Below are 22,597 nucleotides of genomic sequence, written 5' to 3' on the forward strand. Positions count from 1 at the left end.
GGATCTGAGAGCTGCTGTTGCTGCTTGCTTTAGCCTAGTATTTGCAGAACGATGGGAGAAACCCGCATGGAGCGAAAGCCTCTTTGCCCTGGCATCCCCTCTGGGAAAGCACAGCATTCTTTGGGAAATCAGAGTCCGGTCTGAGGGATGCTCCTGTTTGCTTGAGCTGGTCTCCTCAGCACGGTGTAATAAACCCATATGGAGCGAAATCCTCTATGCCTGGGCATCCCTGCTGCATGGGAGAGAAGCGCGATTGCACCTGTGGAAAGAGCCTTAAGGAAAGGGAAATGTTTTTCACTCTGCTCCCCAGGAGCATATCTGTGGAAAGTGCAGCAAGCTGCCGGAGAGAAGAGCAGGAGCCGTTGGACTTCTGGTCTGGAAAAGATTGCGAAGCAGGAGAGCCGGCAATACAAGTATCCCCGGCTCCCAGTGCAGAGAGACAGAAGCCTGGCTGCTAAGGAGACAGGAAGGGATGCGTAGGGCAGGGCGCGTGCTCCACACTTAGGAAGGAATCTGTGCAGAAAGCATGCCTGTCCTGAGCCTCTGGGCCCAAGGAGACAGCAGCTCCTTGGCCAGCTGTCCCTGGGGCAGACATGCGCTAGCCTCCAGGCGCCTACTCTGAACTCGCCGAATCAGCTCTCTGAAATAATGCGGAGTCAGATGCCGTCTTCCTCCATGATGGGGAAGCTCGGAGGAAGCATGGTGTTTAAGGGGAAGGAGTGGGCACAGTCCCCCAAAGCTCCCTAATCTGCGCACGGGCCTAGTGCAGGGATCCTGTCGCCTCCTATCTCCTGTGGTGAAGGCACTGGCCTAGACCCGGAGTCTGCCTGATAGCCGGAGCAAATGGCAAAGCCTAACCTACCACAGAAGATGGTCATAGGCATAGAGTGCCATGCTAGGCCAAGCACGCTGCTGCAGGGTTGTGACTGTGTCTGCTTAGTTCCGCATAGCAAGGTGAATCCCGGGCGTAACCTCGGAGCCCGGGAAAGCAAGTCCCAAGAGGCACCAGCTCTCCCGCGGCTCTTCTTCGCTGCCGCGCAGAGTGAACACCCAAAGCCTTTCTGAGGAAGCAGCAGCGAAGTGCGGTTCGTGCCAAGCTGAAAACCTCTGCGTAAGCATAGTATTCCCTGGGAAATCAGAGTCGGATCTGAGGGCTGCTGTTGCTGCTTGCTTTAGACTCGTATTCGCAGCACGATGGGAGAAACCCGCATAGAGCGAAAGCCTCTTTGCCCTGGCATCCCCTCTGGGAAAGCACACCATTATTTCGGAAATCAGAGTCCGGTCTGAGTTATGCTCCTGTTTGCGTGAGCTGGTCTCCTCAGCACGGTGTAATAAACCCGCAGGGAGCGAAATCCTCTATGCCTGGGCATCCCGTCTGCCTGAGAGAGAAGCGCCGTTGCGCCTCTGGAAAGAGCATTAAAGAAAAGGGACACGTTTTTCAGGGCGGTCCCAAGGAGTAGTCTGTGGTAGGTGCAGCACGCTGCTCGGGGAGAAGAGCAAGTGCTGTTGGCCATGGTCTCGAAAAGGTGGCGAAGCAGGAGACCGGCCCTGGAAGGCACAGCGCCCGGAGGAAATACAAATGTCACCCACTCCCAGTGCAGAGAGACAGAAGCCTAGCTGCGAAGGAGACAGGAGAGGATGAGTAGGGCAGGGCATGTGCTCCACTCTTGGGAAGGAGTCTGGGCGGAGAGCATGCCTGTCCTTAACTCTGGGCCCAAGGAGACAGCAGTTCCTTGGCCACCCGTCCCTGGGGCAGACATGCGCTAGCCACCAGGCGCCTACTCTGAACTCGCAGAAACAGCTCCCTGAAATAACGGGGAGTCAGATGCCATCTTCCTCCAGGATGTGGAAGCTCGGAGGAGGCACGAGGTTTAAGGGGAAGGAGTGGGCACAGTCCCACAAACTCTCTAATCTGTGCACGGGCCGTGTGTAGGGATCCTGTCGCCTCCTCTCTCCTGTGGTGAAGGCACTGGCCTAGACCCCTAGGTTGCCTGAGAGCCGGAGCAAAAGCCAAAGCCTAACCTACCCCAGGAAATGGTCATAGGCATAGAGTGCCATGCTAGGCCAAGCACGCTGCTGCAGGGTTGTGACTGTGTCTGCTTAGTTCGGCATAGCAAGGTGAATCCCGGGCGTAAACTCGGAGACAGGGAGAGCAAGTCCCAAGAGGCAACAGCTCTCCCGCGGCTCTTCTTCCCTCCCGCGCACAGTGAACACCCAAAGCCTTTCTGAGGAAGCAGCAGCGAAGTGCGTTTCGTGCCATGTGAAAACCTCTGCGAAAGCATAGCAGTCGCTGGGAAATTAGAGTCGGATCTGAGAGCTGCTGTTGCTGCTTGCTTTAGCCTAGTATTTGCAGAACGATGGGAGAAACCCGCATGGAGCGAAAGCCTCTTTGCCCTGGCATCCCCTCTGGGAAAGCACAGCATTCTTTGGGAAATCAGAGTCCGGTCTGAGGGATGCTCCTGTTTGCTTGAGCTGGTCTCCTCAGCACGGTGTAATAAACCCATATGGAGCGAAATCCTCTATGCCTGGGCATCCCTGCTGCATGGGAGAGAAGCGCGATTGCACCTGTGGAAAGAGCCTTAAGGAAAGGGAAATGTTTTTCACTCTGCTCCCCAGGAGCATATCTGTGGAAAGTGCAGCAAGCTGCCGGAGAGAAGAGCAGGAGCCGTTGGACTTCTGGTCTGGAAAAGATTGCGAAGCAGGAGAGCCGGCAATACAAGTATCCCCGGCTCCCAGTGCAGAGAGACAGAAGCCTGGCTGCTAAGGAGACAGGAAGGGATGCGTAGGGCAGGGCGCGTGCTCCACTCTTAGGAAGGAATCTGGGCAGAAAGCATGCCTGTCCTGAGCCTCTGGGCCCAAGGAGACAGCAGCTCCTTGGCCAGCTGTCCCTGGGGCAGACATGCGCTAGCCTCCAGGCGCCTACTCTGAACTCGCCGAATCAGCTCTCTGAAATAATGCGGAGTCAGATGCCGTCTTCCTCCATGATGGGGAAGCTCGGAGGAAGCATGGTGTTTAAGGGGAAGGAGTGGGCACAGTCCCCCAAAGCTCCCTAATCTGCGCACGGGCCTAGTGCAGGGATCCTGTCGCCTCCTCTCTCCTGTGGTGAAGGCACTGGCCTAGACCCGGAGTCTGCCTGATAGCCGGAGCAAATGGCAAAGCCTAACCTACCACAGAAGATGGTCATAGGCATAGAGTGCCATGCTAGGCCAAGCACGCTGCTGCAGGGTTGTGACTGTGTCTGCTTAGTTCCGCATAGCAAGGTGAATCCCGGGCGTAACCTCGGAGCCCGGGAAAGCAAGTCCCAAGAGGCACCAGCTCTCCCGCGGCTCTTCTTCGCTGCCGCGCAGAGTGAACACCCAAAGCCTTTCTGAGGAAGCAGCAGCGAAGTGCGGTTCGTGCCAAGCTGAAAACCTCTGCGTAAGCATAGTATTCCCTGGGAAATCAGAGTCGGATCTGAGGGCTGCTGTTGCTGCTTGCTTTAGACTCGTATTCGCAGCACGATGGGAGAAACCCGCATAGAGCGAAAGCCTCTTTGCCCTGGCATCCCCTCTGGGAAAGCACACCATTATTTCGGAAATCAGAGTCCGGTCTGAGTTATGCTCCTGTTTGCGTGAGCTGGTCTCCTCAGCACGGTGTAATAAACCCGCAGGGAGCGAAATCCTCTATGCCTGGGCATCCCCTCTGCCTGAGAGAGAAGCGCCGTTGCGCCTCTGGAAAGAGCATTAAAGAAAAGGGACACGTTTTTCAGGGCGGTCCCAAGGAGTAGTCTGTGGTAGGTGCAGCACGCTGCTCGGGGAGAAGAGCAAGTGCTGTTGGCCATGGTCTCGAAAAGGTGGCGAAGCAGGAGACCGGCCCTGGAAGGCACAGCGCCCGGAGGAAATACAAATGTCACCCACTCCCAGTGCAGAGAGACAGAAGCCTAGCTGCGAAGGAGACAGGAGAGGATGAGTAGGGCAGGGCATGTGCTCCACTCTTGGGAAGGAGTCTGGGCGGAGAGCATGCCTGTCCTTAACTCTGGGCCCAAGGAGACAGCAGTTCCTTGGCCACCCGTCCCTGGGGCAGACATGCGCTAGCCACCAGGCGCCTACTCTGAACTCGCAGAAACAGCTCCCTGAAATAACGGGGAGTCAGATGCCATCTTCCTCCAGGATGTGGAAGCTCGGAGGAGGCACGAGGTTTAAGGGGAAGGAGTGGGCACAGTCCCACAAACTCTCTAATCTGTGCACGGGCCGTGTGTAGGGATCCTGTCGCCTCCTCTCTCCTGTGGTGAAGGCACTGGCCTAGACCCCTAGGTTGCCTGAGAGCCGGAGCAGAAGCCAAAGCCTAACCTACCCCAGGAAATGGTCATAGGCATAGAGTGCCATGCTAGGCCAAGCACGCTGCTGCAGGGTTGTGACTGTGTCTGCTTAGTTCGGCATAGCAAGGTGAATCCCGGGCGTAAACTCGGAGACAGGGAGAGCAAGTCCCAAGAGGCAACAGCTCTCCCGCGGCTCTTCTTCCCTCCCGCGCAGAGTGAACACCCAAAGCCTTTCTGAGGAAGCGGCAGCGAAGTGCGTTTCGTGCCATGTGAAAACCTCTGCGAAAGCATAGCAGTCGCTGGGAAATTAGAGTCGGATCTGAGAGCTGCTGTTGCTGCTTGCTTTAGCCTAGTATTTGCAGAACGATGGGAGAAACCCGCATGGAGCGAAAGCCTCTTTGCCCTGGCATCCCCTCTGGGAAAGCACAGCATTCTTTGGGAAATCAGAGTCCGGTCTGAGGGATGCTCCTGTTTGCTTGAGCTGGTCTCCTCAGCACGGTGTAATAAACCCATATGGAGCGAAATCCTCTATGCCTGGGCATCCCTGCTGCATGGGAGAGAAGCGCGATTGCACCTGTGGAAAGAGCCTTAAGGAAAGGGAAATGTTTTTCACTCTGCTCCCCAGGAGCATATCTGTGGAAAGTGCAGCAAGCTGCCGGAGAGAAGAGCAGGAGCCGTTGGACTTCTGGTCTGGAAAAGATTGCGAAGCAGGAGAGCCGGCAATACAAGTATCCCCGGCTCCCAGTGCAGAGAGACAGAAGCCTGGCTGCTAAGGAGACAGGAAGGGATGCGTAGGGCAGGGCGCGTGCTCCACACTTAGGAAGGAATCTGTGCAGAAAGCATGCCTGTCCTGAGCCTCTGGGCCCAAGGAGACAGCAGCTCCTTGGCCAGCTGTCCCTGGGGCAGACATGCGCTAGCCTCCAGGCGCCTACTCTGAACTCGCCGAATCAGCTCTCTGAAATAATGCGGAGTCAGATGCCGTCTTCCTCCATGATGGGGAAGCTCGGAGGAAGCATGGTGTTTAAGGGGAAGGAGTGGGCACAGTCCCCCAAAGCTCCCTAATCTGCGCACGGGCCTAGTGCAGGGATCCTGTCGCCTCCTCTCTCCTGTGGTGAAGGCACTGGCCTAGACCCGGAGTCTGCCTGATAGCCGGAGCAAATGGCAAAGCCTAACCTACCACAGAAGATGGTCATAGGCATAGAGTGCCATGCTAGGCCAAGCACGCTGCTGCAGGGTTGTGACTGTGTCTGCTTAGTTCCGCATAGCAAGGTGAATCCCGGGCGTAACCTCGGAGCCCGGGAAAGCAAGTCCCAAGAGGCACCAGCTCTCCCGCGGCTCTTCTTCGCTGCCGCGCAGAGTGAACACCCAAAGCCTTTCTGAGGAAGCAGCAGCGAAGTGCGGTTCGTGCCAAGCTGAAAACCTCTGCGTAAGCATAGTATTCCCTGGGAAATCAGAGTCGGATCTGAGGGCTGCTGTTGCTGCTTGCTTTAGACTCGTATTCGCAGCACGATGGGAGAAACCCGCATAGAGCGAAAGCCTCTTTGCCCTGGCATCCCCTCTGGGAAAGCACACCATTATTTCGGAAATCAGAGTCCGGTCTGAGTTATGCTCCTGTTTGCGTGAGCTGGTCTCCTCAGCACGGTGTAATAAACCCGCAGGGAGCGAAATCCTCTATGCCTGGGCATCCCGTCTGCCTGAGAGAGAAGCGCCGTTGCGCCTCTGGAAAGAGCATTAAAGAAAAGGGACACGTTTTTCAGGGCGGTCCCAAGGAGTAGTCTGTGGTAGGTGCAGCACGCTGCTCGGGGAGAAGAGCAAGTGCTGTTGGCCATGGTCTCGAAAAGGTGGCGAAGCAGGAGACCGGCCCTGGAAGGCACAGCGCCCGGAGGAAATACAAATGTCACCCACTCCCAGTGCAGAGAGACAGAAGCCTAGCTGCGAAGGAGACAGGAGAGGATGAGTAGGGCAGGGCATGTGCTCCACTCTTGGGAAGGAGTCTGGGCGGAGAGCATGCCTGTCCTTAACTCTGGGCCCAAGGAGACAGCAGTTCCTTGGCCACCCCGTCCCTGGGGCAGACATGCGCTAACCACCAGGCGCCTACTCTGAACTCGCAGAAACAGCTCCCTGAAATAACGGGGAGTCAGATGCCATCTTCCTCCAGGATGTGGAAGCTCGGAGGAGGCACGAGGTTTAAGGGGAAGGAGTGGGCACAGTCCCACAAACTCTCTAATCTGTGCACGGGCCGTGTGTAGGGATCCTGTCGCCTCCTCTCTCCTGTGGTGAAGGCACTGGCCTAGACCCCTAGGTTGCCTGAGAGCCGGAGCAAAAGCCAAAGCCTAACCTACCCCAGGAAATGGTCATAGGCATAGAGTGCCATGCTAGGCCAAGCACGCTGCTGCAGGGTTGTGACTGTGTCTGCTTAGTTCGGCATAGCAAGGTGAATTCCGGGCGTAAACTCGGAGACCGGGAGAGCAAGTCCCAAGAGGCAACAGCTCTCCCGCGGCTCTTCTTCCCTCCCGCGCAGAGTGAACACCCAAAGCCTTTCTGAGGAAGCAGCAGCGAAGTGCGGTTCGTGCCATGTGAAAACCTCTGCGAAAGCATAGCAGTCGCTGGGAAATTAGAGTCGGATCTGAGAGCTGCTGTTGCTGCTTGCTTTAGCCTAGTATTTGCAGAACGATGGGAGAAACCCGCATGGAGCGAAAGCCTCTTTGCCCTGGCATCCCCTCTGGGAAAGCACAGCATTCTTTGGGAAATCAGAGTCCGGTCTGAGGGATGCTCCTGTTTGCTTGAGCTGGTCTCCTCAGCACGGTGTAATAAACCCATATGGAGCGAAATCCTCTATGCCTGGGCATCCCTGCTGCATGGGAGAGAAGCGCGATTGCACCTGTGGAAAGAGCCTTAAGGAAAGGGAAATGTTTTTCACTCTGCTCCGCAGGAGCATATCTGTGGAAAGTGCAGCAAGCTGCCGGAGAGAAGAGCAGGAGCCGTTGGACTTCTGGTCTGGAAAAGATTGCGAAGCAGGAGAGCCGGCAATACAAGTATCCCCGGCTCCCAGTGCAGAGAGACAGAAGCCTGGCTGCTAAGGAGACAGGAAGGGATGCGTAGGGCAGGGCACGTGCTCCACACTTAGGAAGGAATCTGGGCAGAAAGCATGCCTGTCCTGAGCCTCTGGGCCCAAGGAGACAGCAGCTCCTTGGCCAGCTGTCCCTGGGGCAGACATGCGCTAGCCTCCAGGCGCCTACTCTGAACTCGCCGAATCAGCTCTCTGAAATAATGCGGAGTCAGATGCCGTCTTCCTCCATGATGGGGAAGCTCGGAGGAAGCATGGTGTTTAAGGGGAAGGAGTGGGCACAGTCCCCCAAAGCTCCCTAATCTGCGCACGGGCCTAGTGCAGGGATCCTGTCGCCTCCTCTCTCCTGTGGTGAAGGCACTGGCCTAGACCCGGAGTCTGCCTGATAGCCGGAGCAAATGGCAAAGCCTAACCTACCACAGAAGATGGTCATAGGCATAGAGTGCCATGCTAGGCCAAGCACGCTGCTGCAGGGTTGTGACTGTGTCTGCTTAGTTCCGCATAGCAAGGTGAATCCCGGGCGTAACCTCGGAGCCCGGGAAAGCAAGTCCCAAGAGGCACCAGCTCTCCCGCGGCTCTTCTTCGCTGCCGCGCAGAGTGAACACCCAAAGCCTTTCTGAGGAAGCAGCAGCGAAGTGCGGTTCGTGCCAAGCTGAAAACCTCTGCGTAAGCATAGTATTCCCTGGGAAATCAGAGTCGGATCTGAGGGCTGCTGTTGCTGCTTGCTTTAGACTCGTATTCGCAGCACGATGGGAGAAACCCGCATAGAGCGAAAGCCTCTTTGCCCTGGCATCCCCTCTGGGAAAGCACACCATTATTTCTGAAATCAGAGTCCGGTCTGAGTTATGCTCCTGTTTGCGTGAGCTGGTCTCCTCAGCACGGTGTAATAAACCCGCAGGGAGCGAAATCCTCTATGCCTGGGCATCCCGTCTGCCTGAGAGAGAAGCGCCGTTGCGCCTCTGGAAAGAGCATTAAAGAAAAGGGACACGTTTTTCAGGGCGGTCCCAAGGAGTAGTCTGTGGTAGGTGCAGCACGCTGCTCGGGGAGAAGAGCAAGTGCTGTTGGCCATGGTCTCGAAAAGGTGGCGAAGCAGGAGACCGGCCCTGGAAGGCACAGCGCCCGGAGGAAATACAAATGTCACCCACTCCCAGTGCAGAGAGACAGAAGCCTAGCTGCGAAGGAGACAGGAGAGGATGAGTAGGGCAGGGCATGTGCTCCACTCTTGGGAAGGAGTCTGGGCGGAGAGCATGCCTGTCCTTAACTCTGGGCCCAAGGAGACAGCAGTTCCTTGGCCACCCGTCCCTGGGGCAGACATGCGCTAGCCACCAGGCGCCTACTCTGAACTCGCAGAAACAGCTCCCTGAAATAACGGGGAGTCAGATGCCATCTTCCTCCAGGATGTGGAAGCTCGGAGGAGGCACGAGGTTTAAGGGGAAGGAGTGGGCACAGTCCCACAAACTCTCTAATCTGTGCACGGGCCGTGTGTAGGGATCCTGTCGCCTCCTCTCTCCTGTGGTGAAGGCACTGGCCTAGACCCCTAGGTTGCCTGAGAGCCGGAGCAAAAGCCAAAGCCTAACCTACCCCAGGAAATGGTCATAGGCATAGAGTGCCATGCTAGGCCAAGCACGCTGCTGCAGGGTTGTGACTGTGTCTGCTTAGTTCGGCATAGCAAGGTGAATTCCGGGCGTAAACTCGGAGACCGGGAGAGCAAGTCCCAAGAGGCAACAGCTCTCCCGCGGCTCTTCTTCCCTCCCGCGCAGAGTGAACACCCAAAGCCTTTCTGAGGAAGCGGCAGCGAAGTGCGGTTCGTGCCATGTGAAAACCTCTGCGAAAGCATAGCAGTCGCTGGGAAATTAGAGTCGGATCTGAGAGCTGCTGTTGCTGCTTGCTTTAGCCTAGTATTTGCAGAACGATGGGAGAAACCCGCATGGAGCGAAAGCCTCTTTGCCCTGGCCTCCCCTCTGGGAAAGCACAGCATTCTTTGGGAAATCAGAGTCCGGTCTGAGGGATGCTCCTGTTTGCTTGAGCTGGTCTCCTCAGCACGGTGTAATAAACCCATATGGAGCGAAATCCTCTATGCCTGGGCATCCCTGCTGCATGGGAGAGAAGCGCGATTGCACCTGTGGAAAGAGCTTAAGGAAAGGGAAATGTTTTTCACTCTGCTCCGCAGGAGCATATCTGTGGAAAGTGCAGCAAGCTGCCGGAGAGAAGAGCAGGAGCCGTTGGACTTCTGGTCTGGAAAAGATTGCGAAGCAGGAGAGCCGGCAATACAAGTATCCCCGGCTCCCAGTGCAGAGAGACAGAAGCCTGGCTGCTAAGGAGACAGGAAGGGATGCGTAGGGCAGGGCACGTGCTCCACACTTAGGAAGGAATCTGGGCAGAAAGCATGCCTGTCCTGAGCCTCTGGGCCCAAGGAGACAGCAGCTCCTTGGCCAGCTGTCCCTGGGGCAGACATGCGCTAGCCTCCAGGCGCCTACTCTGAACTCGCCGAATCAGCTCTCTGAAATAATGCGGAGTCAGATGCCGTCTTCCTCCATGATGGGGAAGCTCGGAGGAAGCATGGTGTTTAAGGGGAAGGAGTGGGCACAGTCCCCCAAAGCTCCCTAATCTGCGCACGGGCCTAGTGCAGGGATCCTGTCGCCTCCTCTCTCCTGTGGTGAAGGCACTGGCCTAGACCCGGAGTCTGCCTGATAGCCGGAGCAAATGGCAAAGCCTAACCTACCACAGAAGATGGTCATAGGCATAGAGTGCCATGCTAGGCCAAGCACGCTGCTGCAGGGTTGTGACTGTGTCTGCTTAGTTCCGCATAGCAAGGTGAATCCCGGGCGTAACCTCGGAGCCCGGGAAAGCAAGTCCCAAGAGGCACCAGCTCTCCCGCGGCTCTTCTTCGCTGCCGCGCAGAGTGAACACCCAAAGCCTTTCTGAGGAAGCAGCAGCGAAGTGCGGTTCGTGCCAAGCTGAAAACCTCTGCGTAAGCATAGTATTCCCTGGGAAATCAGAGTCGGATCTGAGGGCTGCTGTTGCTGCTTGCTTTAGACTCGTATTCGCAGCACGATGGGAGAAACCCGCATGGAGCGAAAGCCTCTTTGCCCTGGCATCCCCTCTGGGAAAGCACACCATTATTTCGGAAATCAGAGTCCGGTCTGAGTTATGCTCCTGTTTGCGTGAGCTGGTCTCCTCAGCACGGTGTAATAAACCCGCAGGGAGCGAAATCCTCTATGCCTGGGCATCCCGTCTGCCTGAGAGAGAAGCGCCGTTGCGCCTCTGGAAAGAGCATTAAAGAAAAGGGACACGTTTTTCAGGGCGGTCCCAAGGAGTAGTCTGTGGTAGGTGCAGCACGCTGCTCGGGGAGAAGAGCAAGTGCTGTTGGCCATGGTCTCGAAAAGGTGGCGAAGCAGGAGACCGGCCCTGGAAGGCACAGCGCCCGGAGGAAATACAAATGTCACCCACTCCCAGTGCAGAGAGACAGAAGCCTAGCTGCGAAGGAGACAGGAGAGGATGAGTAGGGCAGGGCATGTGCTCCACTCTTGGGAAGGAGTCTGGGCGGAGAGCATGCCTGTCCTTAACTCTGGGCCCAAGGAGACAGCAGTTCCTTGGCCACCCGTCCCTGGGGCAGACATGCGCTAGCCACCAGGCGCCTACTCTGAACTCGCAGAAACAGCTCCCTGAAATAACGGGGAGTCAGATGCCATCTTCCTCCAGGATGTGGAAGCTCGGAGGAGGCACGAGGTTTAAGGGGAAGGAGTGGGCACAGTCCCACAAACTCTCTAATCTGTGCACGGGCCGTGTGTAGGGATCCTGTCGCCTCCTCTCTCCTGTGGTGAAGGCACTGGCCTAGACCCCTAGGTTGCCTGAGAGCCGGAGCAAAAGCCAAAGCCTAACCTACCCCAGGAAATGGTCATAGGCATAGAGTGCCATGCTAGGCCAAGCACGCTGCTGCAGGGTTGTGACTGTGTCTGCTTAGTTCGGCATAGCAAGGTGAATCCCGGGCGTAAACTCGGAGACCGGGAGAGCAAGTCCCAAGAGGCAACAGCTCTCCCGCGGCTCTTCTTCCCTCCCGCGCAGAGTGAAAACCCAAAGCCTTTCTGAGGAAGCGGCAGCGAAGTGCGGTTCGTGCCATGTGAAAACCTCTGCGAAAGCATAGCAGTCGCTGGGAAATTAGAGTCGGATCTGAGAGCTGCTGTTGCTGCTTGCTTTAGCCTAGTATTTGCAGAACGATGGGAGAAACCCGCATGGAGCGAAAGCCTCTTTGCCCTGGCATCCCCTCTGGGAAAGCACAGCATTCTTTGGGAAATCAGAGTCCGGTCTGAGGGATGCTCCTGTTTGCTTGAGCTGGTCTCCTCAGCACGGTGTAATAAACCCATATGGAGCGAAATCCTCTATGCCTGGGCATCCCTGCTGCATGGGAGAGAAGCGCGATTGCACCTGTGGAAAGAGCCTTAAGGAAAGGGAAATGTTTTTCACTCTGCTCCCCAGCAGCATATCTGTGGAAAGTGCAGCAAGCTGCCGGAGAGAAGAGCAGGAGCCGTTGGACTTCTGGTCTGGAAAAGATTGCGAAGCAGGAGAGCCGGCAATACAAGTATCCCCGGCTCCCAGTGCAGAGAGACAGAAGCCTGGCTGCTAAGGAGACAGGAAGGGATGCGTAGGGCAGGGCGCGTGCTCCACTCTTAGGAAGGAATCTGGGCAGAAAGCATGCCTGTCCTGAGCCTCTGGGCCCAAGGAGACAGCAGCTCCTTGGCCAGCTGTCCCTGGGGCAGACATGCGCTAGCCTCCAGGCGCCTACTCTGAACTCGCCGAATCAGCTCTCTGAAATAATGCGGAGTCAGATGCCGTCTTCCTCCATGATGGGGAAGCTCGGAGGAAGCATGGTGTTTAAGGGGAAGGAGTGGGCACAGTCCCCCAAAGCTCCCTAATCTGCGCACGGGCCTAGTGCAGGGATCCTGTCGCCTCCTCTCTCCTGTGGTGAAGGCACTGGCCTAGACCCGGAGTCTGCCTGATAGCCGGAGCAAATGGCAAAGCCTAACCTACCACAGAAGATGGTCATAGGCATAGAGTGCCATGCTAGGCCAAGCACGCTGCTGCAGGGTTGTGACTGTGTCTGCTTAGTTCCGCATAGCAAGGTGAATCCCGGGCGTAACCTCGGAGCCCGGGAAAGCAAGTCCCAAGAGGCACCAGCTCTCCCGCGGCTCTTCTTCGCTGCCGCGCAGAGTGAACACCCAAAGCCTTTCTGAGGAAGCAGCAGCGAAGTGCGGTTCGTGCCAAGCTGAAAACCTCTGCGTAAGCATAGTATTCCCTGGGAAATCAGAGTCGGATCTGAGGGCTGCTGTTGCTGCTTGCTTTAGACTCGTATTCGCAGCACGATGGGAGAAACCAGCATGGAGCGAAAGCCTCTTTGCCCTGGCATCCCCTCTGGGAAAGCACACCATTATTTCGGAAATCAGAGTCCGGTCTGAGTTATGCTCCTGTTTGCGTGAGCTGGTCTCCTCAGCACGGTGTAATAAACCCGCAGGGAGCGAAATCCTCTATGCCTGGGCATCCCGTCTGCCTGAGAGAGAAGCGCCGTTGCGCCTCTGGAAAGAGCATTAAAGAAAAGGGACACGTTTTTCAGGGCGGTCCCAAGGAGTAGTCTGTGGTAGGTGCAGCACCCTGCTCGGGGAGAAGAGCAAGTGCTGTTGGCCATGGTCTCGAAAAGGTGGCGAAGCAGGAGACCGGCCCTGGAAGGCACAGCGCCCGGAGGAAATACAAATGTCACCCACTCCCAGTGCAGAGAGACAGAAGCCTAGCTGCGAAGGAGACAGGAGAGGATGAGTAGGGCAGGGCATGTGCTCCACTCTTGGGAAGGAGTCTGGGCGGAGAGCATGCCTGTCCTTAACTCTGGGCCCAAGGAGACAGCAGTTCCTTGGCCACCCGTCCCTGGGGCAGACATGCGCTAGCCACCAGGCGCCTACTCTGAACTCGCAGAAACAGCTCCCTGAAATAACGGGGAGTCAGATGCCATCTTCCTCCAGGATGTGGAAGCTCGGAGGAGGCACGAGGTTTAAGGGGAAGGAGTGGGCACAGTCCCACAAACTCTCTAATCTGTGCACGGGCCGTGTGTAGGGATCCTGTCGCCTCCTCTCTCCTGTGGTGAAGGCACTGGCCTAGACCCCTAGGTTGCCTGAGAGCCGGAGCAAAAGCCAAAGCCTAACCTACCCCAGGAAATGGTCATAGGCATAGAGTGCCATGCTAGGCCAAGCACGCTGCTGCAGGGTTGTGACTGTGTTTGCTTAGTTCGGCATAGCAAGGTGAATCCCGGGCGTAAACTCGGAGACAGGGAGAGCAAGTCCCAAGAGGCAACAGCTCTCCCGCGGCTCTTCTTCCCTCCCGCGCAGAGTGAACACCCAAAGCCTTTCTGAGGAAGCAGCAGCGAAGTGCGTTTCGTGCCATGTGAAAACCTCTGCGAAAGCATAGCAGTCGCTGGGAAATTAGAGTCGGATCTGAGAGCTGCTGTTGCTGCTTGCTTTAGCCTAGTATTTGCAGAACGATGGGAGAAACCCGCATGGAGCGAAAGCCTCTTTGCCCTGGCATCCCCTCTGGGAAAGCACAGCATTCTTTGGGAAATCAGAGTCCGGTCTGAGGGATGCTCCTGTTTGCTTGAGCTGGTCTCCTCAGCACGGTGTAATAAACCCATATGGAGCGAAATCCTCTATGCCTGGGCATCCCTGCTGCATGGGAGAGAAGCGCGATTGCACCTGTGGAAAGAGCCTTAAGGAAAGGGAAATGTTTTTCACTCTGCTCCCCAGGAGCATATCTGTGGAAAGTGCAGCAAGCTGCCGGAGAGAAGAGCAGGAGCCGTTGGACTTCTGGTCTGGAAAAGATTGCGAAGCAGGAGAGCCGGCAATACAAGTATCCCCGGCTCCCAGTGCAGAGAGACAGAAGCCTGGCTGCTAAGGAGACAGGAAGGGATGCGTAGGGCAGGGCGCGTGCTCCACACTTAGGAAGGAATCTGGGCAGAAAGCATGCCTGTCCTGAGCCTCTGGGCCCAAGGAGACAGCAGCTCCTTGGCCAGCTGTCCCTGGGGCAGACATGCGCTAGCCTCCAGGCGCCTACTCTGAACTCGCCGAATCAGCTCTCTGAAATAATGCGGAGTCAGATGCCGTCTTCCTCCATGATGGGGAAGCTCGGAGGAAGCATGGTGTTTAAGGGGAAGGAGTGGGCACAGTCCCCCAAAGCTCCCTAATCTGCGCACGGGCCTAGTGCAGGGATCCTGTCGCCTCCTCTCTCCTGTGGTGAAGGCACTGGCCTAGACCCGGAGTCTGCCTGATAGCCGGAGCAAATGGCAAAGCCTAACCTACCACAGAAGATGGTCATAGGCATAGAGTGCCATGCTAGGCCAAGCACGCTGCTGCAGGGTTGTGACTGTGTCTGCTTAGTTCCGCATAGCAAGGTGAATCCCGGGCGTAACCTCGGAGCCCGGGAAAGCAAGTCCCAAGAGGCACCAGCTCTCCCGCGGCTCTTCTTCGCTGCCGCGCAGAGTGAACACCCAAAGCCTTTCTGAGGAAGCAGCAGCGAAGTGCGGTTCGTGCCAAGCTGAAAACCTCTGCGTAAGCATAGTATTCCCTGGGAAATCAGAGTCGGATCTGAGGGCTGCTGTTGCTGCTTGCTTTAGACTCGTATTCGCAGCACGATGGGAGAAACCCGCATAGAGCGAAAGCCTCTTTGCCCTGGCATCCCCTCTGGGAAAGCACACCATTATTTCGGAAATCAGAGTCCGGTCTGAGTTATGCTCCTGTTTGCGTGAGCTGGTCTCCTCAGCACGGTGTAATAAACCCGCAGGGAGCGAAATCCTCTATGCCTGGGCATCCCGTCTGCCTGAGAGAGAAGCGCCGTTGCGCCTCTGGAAAGAGCATTAAAGAAAAGGGACACGTTTTTCAGGGCGGTCCCAAGGAGTAGTCTGTGGTAGGTGCAGCACGCTGCTCGGGGAGAAGAGCAAGTGCTGTTGGCCATGGTCTCGAAAAGGTGGCGAAGCAGGAGACCGGCCCTGGAAGGCACAGCGCCCGGAGGAAATACAAATGTCACCCACTCCCAGTGCAGAGAGACAGAAGCCTAGCTGCGAAGGAGACAGGAGAGGATGAGTAGGGCAGGGCATGTGCTCCACTCTTGGGAAGGAGTCTGGGCGGAGAGCATGCCTGTCCTTAACTCTGGGCCCAAGGAGACAGCAGTTCCTTGGCCACCCGTCCCTGGGGCAGACATGCGCTAGCCACCAGGCGCCTACTCTGAACTCGCAGAAACAGCTCCCTGAAATAACGGGGAGTCAGATGCCATCTTCCTCCAGGATGTGGAAGCTCGGAGGAGGCACGAGGTTTAAGGGGAAGGAGTGGGCACAGTCCCACAAACTCTCTAATCTGTGCACGGGCCGTGTGTAGGGATCCTGTCGCCTCCTCTCTCCTGTGGTGAAGGCACTGGCCTAGACCCCTAGGTTGCCTGAGAGCCGGAGCAAAAGCCAAAGCCTAACCTACCCCAGGAAATGGTCATAGGCATAGAGTGCCATGCTAGGCCAAGCACGCTGCTGCAGGGTTGTGACTGTGTCTGCTTAGTTCGGCATAGCAAGGTGAATCCCGGGCGTAAACTCGGAGACCGGGAGAGCAAGTCCCAAGAGGCAACAGCTCTCCCGCGGCTCTTCTTCCCTCCCGCGCAGAGTGAACACCCAAAGCCTTTCTGAGGAAGCGGCAGCGAAGTGCGGTTCGTGCCATGTGAAAACCTCTGCGAAAGCATAGCAGTCGCTGGGAAATTAGAGTCGGATCTGAGAGCTGCTGTTGCTGCTTGCTTTAGCCTAGTATTTGCAGAACGATGGGAGAAACCCGCATGGAGCGAAAGCCTCTTTGCCCTGGCATCCCCTCTGGGAAAGCACAGCATTCTTTGGGAAATCAGAGTCCGGTCTGAGGGATGCTCCTGTTTGCTTGAGCTGGTCTCCTCAGCACGGTGTAATAAACCCATATGGAGCGAAATCCTCTATGCCTGGGCATCCCTGCTGCATGGGAGAGAAGCGCGATTGCACCTGTGGAAAGAGCCTTAAGGAAAGGGAAATGTTTTTCACTCTGCTCCGCAGGAGCATATCTGTGGAAAGTGCAGCAAGCTGCCGGAGAGAAGAGCAGGAGCCGTTGGACTTCTGGTCTGGAAAAGATTGCGAAGCAGGAGAGCCGGCGATACAAGTATCCCCGGCTCCCAGTGCAGAGAGACAGAAGCCTGGCTGCTAAGGAGACAGGAAGGGATGCGTAGGGCAGGGCGCGTGCTCCACTCTTAGGAAGGAATCTGGGCAGAAAGCATGCCTGTCCTGAGCCTCTGGGCCCAAGGAGACAGCAGCTCCTTGGCCAGCTGTCCCTGGGGCAGACATGCGCTAGCCTCCAGGCGCCTACTCTGAACTCGCCGAATCAGCTCTCTGAAATAATGCGGAGTCAGATGCCGTCTTCCTCCATGATGGGGAAGCTCGGAGGAAGCATGGTGTTTAAGGGGAAGGAGTGGGCACAGTCCCCCAAAGCTCCCTAATCTGCGCACGGGCCTAGTGCAGGGATCCTGTCGCCTCCTCTCTCCTGTGGTGAAGGCACTGGCCTAGACCCGGAGTCTGCCTGATAGCCGGAGCAAATGGCAAAGCCTAACCTACCACAGAAGATGGTCATAGGCATAGAGTGCCATGCTAGGCCAAGCACGCTGCTGCAGGGTTGTGACTGTGTCTGCTTAGTTCCGCATAGCAAGGTGAATCCCGGGCGTAACCTCGGAGCCCGGGAAAGCAAGTCCCAAGAGGCACCAGCTCTCCCGCGGCTCTTCTTCGCTGCCGCGCAGAGTGAACACCCAAAGCCTTTCTGAGGAAGCAGCAGCGAAGTGCGGTTCGTGCCAAGCTGAAAACCTCTGCGTAAGCATAGTACTCCCTGGGAAATCAGAGTCGGATCTGAGGGCTGCTGTTGCTGCTTGCTTTAGACTCGTATTCGCAGCACGATGGGAGAAACCCGCATAGAGCGAAAGCCTCTTTGCCCTGGCATCCCCTCTGGGAAAGCACACCATTATTTCGGAAATCAGAGTCCGGTCTGAGTTATGCTCCTGTTTGCGTGAGCTGGTCTCCTCAGCACGGTGTAATAAACCCGCAGGGAGCGAAATCCTCTATGCCTGGGCATCCCGTCTGCCTGAGAGAGAAGCGCCGTTGCGCCTCTGGAAAGAGCATTAAAGAAAAGGGACACGTTTTTCAGGGCGGTCCCAAGGAGTAGTCTGTGGTAGGTGCAGCACGCTGCTCGGGGAGAAGAGCAAGTGCTGTTGGCCATGGTCTCGAAAAGGTGGCGAAGCAGGAGACCGGCCCTGGAAGGCACAGCGCCCGGAGGAAATACAAATGTCACCCACTCCCAGTGCAGAGAGACAGAAGCCTAGCTGCGAAGGAGACAGGAGAGGATGAGTAGGGCAGGGCATGTGCTCCACTCTTGGGAAGGAGTCTGGGCGGAGAGCATGCCTGTCCTTAACTCTGGGCCCAAGGAGACAGCAGTTCCTTGGCCACCCGTCCCTGGGGCAGACATGCGCTAGCCACCAGGCGCCTACTCTGAACTCGCAGAAACAGCTCCCTGAAATAACGGGGAGTCAGATGCCATCTTCCTCCAGGATGTGGAAGCTCGGAGGAGGCACGAGGTTTAAGGGGAAGGAGTGGGCACAGTCCCACAAACTCTCTAATCTGTGCACGGGCCATGTGTAGGGATCCTGTCGCCTCCTCTCTCCTGTGGTGAAGGCACTGGCCTAGACCCCTAGGTTGCCTGAGAGCCGGAGCAAAAGCCAAAGCCTAACCTACCCCAGGAAATGGTCATAGGCATAGAGTGCCATGCTAGGCCAAGCACGCTGCTGCAGGGTTATGACTGTGTCTGCTTAGTTCGGCATAGCAAGGTGAATCCCGGGCGTAAACTCGGAGACCGGGAGAGCAAGTCCCAAGAGGCAACAGCTCTCCCGCGGCTCTTCTTCCCTCCCGCGCAGAGTGAACACCCAAAGCCTTTCTGAGGAAGCAACAGCGAAGTGCGGTTCGTGCCATGTGAAAACCTCTGCGAAAGCATAGCAGTCGCTGGGAAATTAGAGTCGGATCTGAGAGCTGCTGTTGCTGCTTGCTTTAGCCTAGTATTTGCAGAACGATGGGAGAAACCCGCATGGAGCGAAAGCCTCTTTGCCCTGGCATCCCCTCTGGGAAAGCACAGCATTCTTTGGGAAATCAGAGTCCGGTCTGAGGGATGCTCCTGTTTGCTTGAGCTGGTCTCCTCAGCACGGTGTAATAAACCCATATGGAGCGAAATCCTCTATGCCTGGGCATCCCTGCTGCATGGGAGAGAAGCGCGATTGCACCTGTGGAAAGAGCCTTAAGGAAAGGGAAATGTTTTTCACTCTGCTCCGCAGGAGCATATCTGTGGAAAGTGCAGCAAGCTGCCGGAGAGAAGAGCAGGAGCCGTTGGACTTCTGGTCTGGAAAAGATTGCGAAGCAGGAGAGCCGGCGATACAAGTATCCCCGGCTCCCAGTGCAGAGAGACAGAAGCCTGGCTGCTAAGGAGACAGGAAGGGATGCGTAGGGCAGGGCGCGTGCTCCACTCTTAGGAAGGAATCTGGGCAGAAAGCATGCCTGTCCTGAGCCTCTGGGCCCAAGGAGACAGCAGCTCCTTGGCCAGCTGTCCCTGGGGCAGACATGCGCTAGCCTCCAGGCGCCTACTCTGAACTCGCCGAATCAGCTCTCTGAAATAATGCGGAGTCAGATGCCGTCTTCCTCCATGATGGGGAAGCTCGGAGGAAGCATGGTGTTTAAGGGGAAGGAGTGGGCACAGTCCCCCAAAGCTCCCTAATCTGCGCACGGGCCTAGTGCAGGGATCCTGTCGCCTCCTCTCTCCTGTGGTGAAGGCACTGGCCTAGACCCGGAGTCTGCCTGATAGCCGGAGCAAATGGCAAAGCCTAACCTACCACAGAAGATGGTCATAGGCATAGAGTGCCATGCTAGGCCAAGCACGCTGCTGCAGGGTTGTGACTGTGTCTGCTTAGTTCCGCATAGCAAGGTGAATCCCGGGCGTAACCTCGGAGCCCGGGAAAGCAAGTCCCAAGAGGCACCAGCTCTCCCGCGGCTCTTCTTCGCTGCCGCGCAGAGTGAACACCCAAAGCCTTTCTGAGGAAGCAGCAGCGAAGTGCGGTTCGTGCCAAGCTGAAAACCTCTGCGTAAGCATAGTATTCCCTGGGAAATCAGAGTCGGATCTGAGGGCTGCTGTTGCTGCTTGCTTTAGACTCGTATTCGCAGCACGATGGGAGAAACCCGCATAGAGCGAAAGCCTCTTTGCCCTGGCATCCCCTCTGGGAAAGCACACCATTATTTCGGAAATCAGAGTCCGGTCTGAGTTATGCTCCTGTTTGCGTGAGCTGGTCTCCTCAGCACGGTGTAATAAACCCGCAGGGAGCGAAATCCTCTATGCCTGGGCATCCCCTCTGCCTGAGAGAGAAGCGCCGTTGCGCCTCTGGAAAGAGCATTAAAGAAAAGGGACACGTTTTTCAGGGCGGTCCCAAGGAGTAGTCTGTGGTAGGTGCAGCACGCTGCTCGGGGAGAAGAGCAAGTGCTGTTGGCCATGGTCTCGAAAAGGTGGCGAAGCAGGAGACCGGCCCTGGAAGGCACAGCGCCCGGAGGAAATACAAATGTCACCCACTCCCAGTGCAGAGAGACAGAAGCCTAGCTGCGAAGGAGACAGGAGAGGATGAGTAGGGCAGGGCATGTGCTCCACTCTTGGGAAGGAGTCTGGGCGGAGAGCATGCCTGTCCTTAACTCTGGGCCCAAGGAGACAGCAGTTCCTTGGCCACCCGTCCCTGGGGCAGACATGCGCTAGCCACCAGGCGCCTACTCTGAACTCGCAGAAACAGCTCCCTGAAATAACGGGGAGTCAGATGCCATCTTCCTCCAGGATGTGGAAGCTCGGAGGAGGCACGAGGTTTAAGGGGAAGGAGTGGGCACAGTCCCACAAACTCTCTAATCTGTGCACGGGCCGTGTGTAGGGATCCTGTCGCCTCCTCTCTCCTGTGGTGAAGGCACTGGCCTAGACCCCTAGGTTGCCTGAGAGCCGGAGCAGAAGCCAAAGCCTAACCTACCCCAGGAAATGGTCATAGGCATAGAGTGCCATGCTAGGCCAAGCACGCTGCTGCAGGGTTGTGACTGTGTCTGCTTAGTTCGGCATAGCAAGGTGAATCCCGGGCGTAAACTCGGAGACAGGGAGAGCAAGTCCCAAGAGGCAACAGCTCTCCCGCGGCTCTTCTTCCCTCCCGCGCAGAGTGAACACCCAAAGCCTTTCTGAGGAAGCAGCAGCGAAGTGCGTTTCGTGCCATGTGAAAACCTCTGCGAAAGCATAGCAGTCGCTGGGAAATTAGAGTCGGATCTGAGAGCTGCTGTTGCTGCTTGCTTTAGCCTAGTATTTGCAGAACGATGGGAGAAACCCGCATGGAGCGAAAGCCTCTTTGCCCTGGCATCCCCTCTGGGAAAGCACAGCATTCTTTGGGAAATCAGAGTCCGGTCTGAGGGATGCTCCTGTTTGCTTGAGCTGGTCTCCTCAGCACGGTGTAATAAACCCATATGGAGCGAAATCCTCTATGCCTGGGCATCCCTGCTGCATGGGAGAGAAGCGCGATTGCACCTGTGGAAAGAGCCTTAAGGAAAGGGAAATGTTTTTCACTCTGCTCCCCAGGAGCATATCTGTGGAAAGTGCAGCAAGCTGCCGGAGAGAAGAGCAGGAGCCGTTGGACTTCTGGTCTGGAAAATATTGCGAAGCAGGAGAGCCGGCAATACAAGTATCCCCGGCTCCCAGTGCAGAGAGACAGAAGCCTGGCTGCTAAGGAGACAGGAAGGGATGCGTAGGGCAGGGCGCGTGCTCCACACTTAGGAAGGAATCTGTGCAGAAAGCATGCCTGTCCTGAGCCTCTGGGCCCAAGGAGACAGCAGCTCCTTGGCCAGCTGTCCCTGGGGCAGACATGCGCTAGCCTCCAGGCGCCTACTCTGAACTCGCCGAATCAGCTCTCTGAAATAATGCGGAGTCAGATGCAGTCTTCCTCCATGATGGGGAAGCTCGGAGGAAGCATGGTGTTTAAGGGGAAGGAGTGGGCACAGTCCCCCAAAGCTCCCTAATCTGCGCACGGGCCTAGTGCAGGGATCCTGTCGCCTCCTATCTCCTGTGGTGAAGGCACTGGCCTAGACCCGGAGTCTGCCTGATAGCCGGAGCAAATGGCAAAGCCTAACCTACCACAGAAGATGGTCATAGGCATAGAGTGCCATGCTAGGCCAAGCACGCTGCTGCAGGGTTGTGACTGTGTCTGCTTAGTTCCGCATAGCAAGGTGAATCCCGGGCGTAACCTCGGAGCCCGGGAAAGCAAGTCCCAAGAGGCACCAGCTCTCCCGCGGCTCTTCTTCGCTGCCGCGCAGAGTGAACACCCAAAGCCTTTCTGAGGAAGCAGCAGCGAAGTGCGGTTCGTGCCAAGCTGAAAACCTCTGCGTAAGCATAGTATTCCCTGGGAAATCAGAGTCGGATCTGAGGGCTGCTGTTGCTGCTTGCTTTAGACTCGTATTCGCAGCACGATGGGAGAAACCCGCATAGAGCGAAAGCCTCTTTGCCCTGGCATCCCCTCTGGGAAAGCACACCATTATTTCGGAAATCAGAGTCCGGTCTGAGTTATGCTCCTGTTTGCGTGAGCTGGTCTCCTCAGCACGGTGTAATAAACCCGCAGGGAGCGAAATCCTCTATGCCTGGGCATCCCGTCTGCCTGAGAGAGAAGCGCCGTTGCGCCTCTGGAAAGAGCATTAAAGAAAAGGGACACGTTTTTCAGGGCGGTCCCAAGGAGTAGTCTGTGGTAGGTGCAGCACGCTGCTCGGGGAGAAGAGCAAGTGCTGTTGGCCATGGTCTCGAAAAGGTGGCGAAGCAGGAGACCGGCCCTGGAAGGCACAGCGCCCGGAGGAAATACAAATGTCACCCACTCCCAGTGCAGAGAGACAGAAGCCTAGCTGCGAAGGAGACAGGAGAGGATGAGTAGGGCAGGGCATGTGCTCCACTCTTGGGAAGGAGTCTGGGCGGAGAGCATGCCTGTCCTTAACTCTGGGCCCAAGGAGACAGCAGTTCCTTGGCCACCCGTCCCTGGGGCAGACATGCGCTAGCCACCAGGCGCCTACTCTGAACTCGCAGAAACAGCTCCCTGAAATAACGGGGAGTCAGATGCCATCTTCCTCCAGG

The sequence above is a fragment of the Mustela lutreola genome, chromosome 12, assembly GCF_030435805.1.
Source record: "Mustela lutreola isolate mMusLut2 chromosome 12, mMusLut2.pri, whole genome shotgun sequence".
Lineage (NCBI taxonomy): Eukaryota > Metazoa > Chordata > Mammalia > Carnivora > Mustelidae > Mustela > Mustela lutreola.